Source organism: Lactuca saligna, chromosome 8 (genome assembly GCF_052625555.1).
Source record: "Lactuca saligna cultivar CGN05327 chromosome 8, ASM5262555v1, whole genome shotgun sequence".
Classification (NCBI taxonomy): Eukaryota; Viridiplantae; Streptophyta; class Magnoliopsida; order Asterales; family Asteraceae; genus Lactuca; species Lactuca saligna.
In genome coordinates, this window is record NC_136424.1 from 219501740 (window position 1) to 219509494 (window position 7755).

A 7755-nucleotide genomic window follows, 5' to 3' on the forward strand; every position below is an offset into this window, starting at 1 on the left:
AGTCTAGTGCTAAACATTCAATAAAATAAAATACGTGCCAAATTCATTGATAAACTTTTAGTACATAACGTTTTTCGGAAAATTTGACCTTATAAGGGTCTACATTACATCAATGCAAAAAATAGTTTTGACAGCACAAAAGCCCTTTGAATAGTGTAATCACTTAGTCGCAGGGTCAACCTACATACAAAAGAGTAGCACCAACGCGTACTCATAAACTTTTACTACAAAGATGTGAGAATAGTATTGAGTTCTAAACACTACGATCCTCCCCTGATGGAGCCTTGGATGATGTCGTTGCACCCTGTAGTTATGCCAATCTCCGTTCGGCTATGACCATTCTCTCTTTGAGTGCCATGTATCTTTCCCGATTCTCCCTTGCTTCTTCTCGAGCAGCGAGGAGGTCCTGAATGATTTGGTCTCTGTAGTGGGAGTCTCGTTCCAGATCTCTGGTGCGAGAAGTGGTAGACTCTACGATAACTCTCAGCTCCCTGACCTGATCGGTTGTCGTCCTACCACGATCATCCATACTTGCTATCTGCTGGGTCATGACAGGGAGGGCTCTATCAGCTGGTCCACCATGGATGAGGTCGTAATAACCTCGTTGGTTGCCATATGGTGACTGTTGGCATTGTTGTCGGCTCCACCTTTCGATCGTCGTTACCCAACGGGGCTCAGGTCCATTGTATCCAAAGCCATGTGTGGGTACCCTCGCGATGTAAGGAGGGTTGAATACTTTCGGTTCTTCTTCTATTTCATTCTCAACAATGACTATATCACCATCTTCCTCTTCTTCTTCGTCTTCCTCCTCTTCTTCTTGTTCTTCATCTTCCTCCTTTTCTTCTTGTTCTTCCTCAGATTTCTCCTCGGGATCCTCTTCGAGATCCTCCTCCGGATCCTCTTTGGGATCCTCCTCGGGGTCCTCCTCGATTTGTTGCTCGGGCTATTCCTCGATCCATCCAGCATTTCCCTGATTGGGAAAGTACGGGTCCCCGGGTATGTGAAATCCTGCCATGTCGTCTGCACCAGAAATGGGGGTAAGAAACACATATCGGATAATAATAATAACATTGCGCTATAGCAATATACAAATACTCCTATAGTATTTTAAATTTTTATCTTTGGTTGTAAGAGTATTCTTTGTAGAGTGAAGTTTAGGTTATTAGATTTGTCGCCCATTACGACTATCCCCCAGTATGCGTAAGTCACTTCTCGGACGGATATAGTTGATTAGGCTATATCCTTCCCAGAACTGATTACACATGCTAAGGCATACTCGTAGTGTTCAACTCCTCCTCTTTCACTTTATGTTCTCCTTAGTTATGACACTACGTGAGTATATAATGCATGTTGGTATACTTTTAAACAAGAAAGTATTCATTTTCTAAAATTATAACACGTTAAAATGTTTTAAGAATCAGAGACTTTTATTCCCAAATGTTTTTATAGTTTGTATATCTTATATGGTTTGACATACTTAATTCACTATAAACCGTGCTCTGATACCAATCTGTCACACCCCCAAACCAAGGATGGCGGAAACGTCCGGAGTTGGAGGACTTCATGTGTAATATCATAACCACAATTGCAATAGTAATTTAAGCAAACACAACCAACATATATATATATATATATATATATATATATATATATATATATATATATATAATAATTGAAAGAGTTACATCAGTGTATGAGTTAAATGTTTCCAAATCAATTACAATATGTTAACAAAAACATGATATGTTGACGCCTTAACGTCCCATCCTCAAAATGCACTTTGGTACCTGTTTAGTGATTTCCTGAGAATACAAGTTGTTTGAAAAAGTGTCAACACAAAGGTTAGTGAGTGCATAAGCTTTTGTTTTCAAACATGATAAAAGTCTTTCTCTTGTAAATGTCACGTTTGTTTCAGAATAATCCGATATTTTCCTTAAAATTTGTGTAATGTAGTCTTATAACCGAAGACAAAAATGTATAAGTAAGCTCTCTTACTAATAGAAAATGATATGTGTTTAAATCGAAATAAACGCGTTTGAATTAAATGAAATTCCCATAAATTCTTATGTTTGTTAATACTTTCTGTGAGTTTATTATAACCATGCTATGACCTAGTTGGTCTGAAACGACGTTCTTCAGGCGTCAGAAATGTTTATGACATTTGTCACCCCAGACCTGCCGGTCTAACTGTTTCATGCAGTTAAGGTGTGACGTTGTCAAACCCAATATAGATCTATATACAACTATCACGCTCTCCCTCCAGGAGACTCTGATTACAATACATGACTTAATGGTAAGTGTGAAGCGAATGTCCCACAAATTCTTTAACGAATTTATGTATAATGTAATGAAAATCCGTTATTGTATAAATTTACCATCTTTGTATGAGTGTTTTATGTAGTGTATCATAAACCATACCTATTATAGTTTATCAAAAACAAGGGTAGTAATGGTAACGTACGTAATCTATATTCAACGTAGTTCGTTCGATTGTTTGAGAAAAATGGATGTACTTTGATTATAACAATCGTGTTATCCTTTATATTTCATATATCAAAATCCATTTATTAATTGTTGCATGTTCATATACCAAGATAAAATATCATTCTTTTGTAATAACATACATTCACATAAGGATATACACCTTGCTCAACATGATACAAGGTGATAATAATATGTTAGCATTTTTCTGTTGGGAACAACTTCGATCACAATTATTATAAAATTTATAAAAACTTCATAAAAGGTCCAAATCAGAATCCGTAAATTCTGGGAGTTTTTTTAATGAGTCCAGTTTGTTCATAAATGTTTACACTATTTTTAGTGACCTCCAACTTAGGTGAAAATGTCCATAAACACAGACTGGTCCGGTTTGGTCCTTGAAATGATAGGCAGTTTTGCAAAAATCAACATAAATTGTAGAAAATTTGTATGAAGATGTGCAAGGAACCATTGTAAAGATAAGAACTTGAACTGCTTGCACCTTGTACAGTTTTGAAAACTAAAATTTTTAGTTTGACCAAAACAGTCTGTGAATGGAGTCCAACTTTTTTGATGTAAGCTGTTAGAAATATTTAGTTGTGTTCTCGATGATTTAACTTGCATTCTCCCCCTTTAATACATAGGAAAATATGAAAATGTATGGGTATGAACTCACCTTATATGATTTCAGTAGATGATTGTTGAAAAATAGAAGTGATCAACTCAAGAACACTTGAAGATGCCTTGAAGATTTTCGAGAATCTAACATCAAAGTGATGGAGTTTGTGTAAGAAATCAATAATTTTAGTAGAATGAAGTGCAATAATCACAAGGAGGATGAATCATACTTACCAAGAGAAGAATAAAGCTTGAAGATCAGCCCTGGAGTCTTGAAATAGAGAAAAAAAGTATCAGAGAAAAGTTGTGTTGTATTTTTGGTGAAATGAGAGCAAGTGAAAGAAAATGAGGAGAGAGGATGAATATCTAGCTCTAAAAACCTGGGAATGACTTGTGAGATAGGTAAAAAGGACAATGAAGTGACAAGGTATGGTGGGGAGGAGTGTGGGTTACTCATGGAGTGGGTATGGTGGTTGCTTGTGTCATAATACAAAGAAAAGTCAACACTCACCTTTGTACATCACCCACTCTTCTTGGATAAGGTTTTATCCTTAAAAAAGTGATATGTTAAAATAAGTTTTGGGTGAAAATCCCATGTTAAAATGATGAAAAACGAAGCTAAAATGAAGTCGTAGTCGAAAACCGGAAAGAATTGATCTTCCAGCGAGACCTCTCGGTCCTAGCCGGAGGTTCGGTCCTCCTGAGGCTGGGCGAGAGGTGAAATGAAGCGAAACAGCAAGAGGCGAAATAGCAAGAAGTGAAGCAGTTCGGTCCGAAAGCGTCAGAAGTGAAATAGACCGAAATGAACAGGAACTTCGTGTTTAGGCTTGTGCGAGGTTCGGGCCCGAAAATGGGGGTTTGGTCCGCGAGGTTCGGTCCTGAGAGGGGGGTTTCGGTTCTGAGAAAGCTTTTTGTTCAGCAGAGGTTTTCGGTCCTCTTGGTTTCGGTTCCTAAGAGGACTCTCGGCCCCAAGAGACTTCGGCCCTATATAAAGAGTTTTGGGTCTTTTAGGGTATTTTACCCGTTTTAACTCCGTTTTAAGCGATTTTTTACCCGGTTAAGGGTCGGAATGACCCGAATGACTTCAAATAGAAAGAGATAGAGTGAAAAGGATTGAGAGGTTTCGTTTGTGCCCTTTTTGAGTGTCCTGCTTCGCAATGCAAGGTCTGTAAACCCCCATTAAGCCATGTTTTAATGTCTTACACACTCCCGATGAGTGTGCATTTGTGTTTTATCGCTTTGGTTCATTGTTTACCGCATTTAAGGCTTAGGAAAATTCAATCACATGGATTTTTCAAATGACGCTTTCTCATTAAAATAGCGGATTGTTTAGTAAATACACAACGTGAACCCTAATATGCAAGAGCTAATTGAGTCGTACGGTTTGACTTATTGACTTTGTTTGACTTTTACTTGACCTGAATTTGACTATTGTCATATCATCCCCCCGTTAGAAGAAATTTCGTCCCGAAATTTACGTTTTGACTGGGACTTCAAGAATTAGGAAAAGGATGCGGGTATTTTTGTTTCATTTGATCTTCGCATTCCCAGGTGAACTCAGGTCCTCGTTTTGCGTTCCAGCGGACCTTTAGAATGGGAATACGACTCTGTTTTGTTTGCTTGATCTCTCGATCCATGATTCGACTGGTTCTTCCACGAAGTGGAGATTTTCGTTAACTTCGATTTCGTCGAGAGGTATTACAAGTGTCTCATCCAATAGGCACTTTTTCAAGTTTGTTACGTGGAAGGTAAGGTGTACGTTACTAACTTCTTGTGGTAATCGGAGTTTGTACGCCACAAGACCAATCCTGGCAAGGATTTCAAATGGCCCGATGTACCTTGGGTTTAGTTTCCCCCGCTTACCGAAGCGTATCATTCCTTTCCAAGGGCAAACTTTTAGTAGTACCAAATCTCCAACTTGGAATTCCAAGGGTTTGCATCGCTTGTCTGCGTAACTCTTTTTTCGATCACGAGACGCCTTCAGTCTTTCATGAATTTGAAAAATCTTTTCTGTGGTCTCTCTTATGATTTCAGGCACGGTAAGGGTGCTATCAGGGACTTGCCCCCCTAGCTACCTGAGTATCCCCCACTTCGGTCGAACACAAAGGTGATATACACTTGCGACCGTAGAGAGCTTCGAATGGAGCGACTCCAATGCTAGTGTGATAGCTGTTATTATAGGAAAATTCGATAACTGGTAAATGAGTATCCCACGCCTTACCAAAGTCTATCACACAGGCTCTCAACATGTCTTCTAACGTCTGTATGGTGCACTCGCTCTGCCCGTCAGTTTGTGGATGGTAGGCCGTACTCATATCTAGCCTAGTTCCTAGAGATTTCTGTAAGGACTGCCAAAATCGTGAGGTGAATCTACTATCTCGATCAGAGATAATGGATATTGGTACACCATGCAGTCGCACAATCTCCTTGATGTATGTGTAGGTTAACTTCTCCATCTTCTCGGTTTCCTTTATTGGTAGGAAGTGCGCAGATTTGGTCAATGTGTCTACGATTAACCATATGGTGTCAAGCCCACCCGATGTCTTAGGCAGCTTGGTTATGAAATCCATGGTTATCCGCTCCCACTTCCACTCGGGTATATCTGGCTGTTGTAGTAGTTGTGATGGCTTTTGGTATTCTACCTTGACCTTGGCACAAGTTATACACTTGCCCACATAGGTAGCAATCTCAGCTTTCATGTTCGGCAACCAGTACAACTTCTTGGGGTCTAGATACATCTTATCCGAACCTGGATGGATGGAATATCGTGTCTTGTGTGCTTCGTTCATGACAACGTCTCGGAACCCACCGAACTTCGTTGTCCAGATCTGGTTCATGAGGTAGCGAGCTCCGTCCTCCTTGACTTCTAGGTTTTTATCCATCCCTCTCAATGCCTCACCCGTCACGTATTCTGGTTTCAAGGCTTCACGTTGAGCTTCCTTGATTTGTGTGAATAGGGCCGAATGGATCGTCATCGTTAATGACTTCACCCGACGACCCGAGTATTCTTTTCTTCTTAGGGCATCGGCTACAACATTAGCCTTGCCCGGATGATAACGGATTTCGCAGTCATAATCGTTTAGTAGCTCTACCCATCTTCTTTGTCGCATGTTGAGCTCTTTTTGATTGAGGATATGCTGAAGACTTTTGTGACCGGTGAAGATGGTGCACTTTGTGTCATAGAGGTAGTGTCTCCAGATCTTCAAGTCGAACACTACCGGTCCCAATTCGAGGTCGTGGGTGGTATAGTTAACTTCGTCGGTCTTAAGTTGCCTTGATGCGTAAGCGATAACCTTCCCCTTTGCATGAGCACACAACCGAGACCTTGATTCGAAGCATCACAATACACCACAAAATCATCAGTTCCTTTTGGAAGAGTCAAGATTGGTGCGTTACATAGGGCTTGCTTTAGTGTCTGGAAGGCGGCTTCTTGTTTATCTTCCCATTTGAACACCACATCTTTCTATGTCAGGGTGGTGAGGGGCTTAGCAATCCTGGAGAAATTCTGTATGAATCTTCGTTAGTAGCCAACGAGTCCCAAAAATTGTCGGATTTCTATTGGCGTTGTAGGTGCTGACCAATTTTCAATCGCCTTGATCTTTGAGGGATCCACATGTATTCCTTCCTTTCTTACCACGTGGCCAAGGAATCCCACTTCTCGGAGCCAAAATTCGCACTTTGAAAACTTAAGCTTCTCAACTCTTAGGGTCTCCAGAACTAGTCGTAGGTGTTGCCTGTGCTCTTCTTCGCTTCTCGAATAGACCAAGATATCGTCGATGAACACGATCATGAATTTATCTAGGAAGGGTCGGCACACTCGGTTCATTAAATTCATGAACACCGCAGGCGCGTTGGTTAATCCAAATGGCATCACTACAAACTCGTAGTGCCCATAGTGAGTTCTGAATGCTGTCTTGGGGACATCTTCTTCTTGAACTCACAGCTGATGATAGCCCGTCCTCAAGTCGATTTGTGAAAAATAACTTGCTCCCTGAAGTTGATCGAAAAGTTTGTCGATTCGGGGTAGGGGATATCGGTTCTTGATGGTAAGTTTGTTTAATTCCCGGTAGTCGATGCACATGAGAAATGATCGATCCTTCTTTTGAACAAAAAGGACTGGTTCACCCCAAGGTGAAAAGCTCGGTCTACTGAACCCTCTGCTCAACAGTTCATTCAACTGGCTAGATAGTTCTTGCGTCTTTGGCGGTACTAGGCGGTATGGAGCTTTGAAAACGGGGGTATCTCCAGGAATTAAGTCGATTCAGAATTCAACTTGTCGTGCGAGTGGTACACCTGGCAGGTCATCTGGGAATACATCAGGGAAGTTGCATACTTCTGGAATTTCTTTGATGTCCTTCAACTCTTGTTTCTTGTCTACGACGTGGGCTAAGAATGCGTGGTATTTGTCACACCCTCGAACCAGACGGCGGAAACGTCCGAGGGCTATTGTGACTTAATTGAATACCATCACAATGAACATACATGAATCATAACATCATTCATCAACATGCATTGAAATACTACAACCATCAGTGTTTACATTCAGTACATTGTTTTGCAACATTACATTTTCAAAACATAAAGCGTTCGATATTAATTAAACAAAACATCATGATATCACTGGATACATTTTCTTCGATTTACCTGCTACCTGAG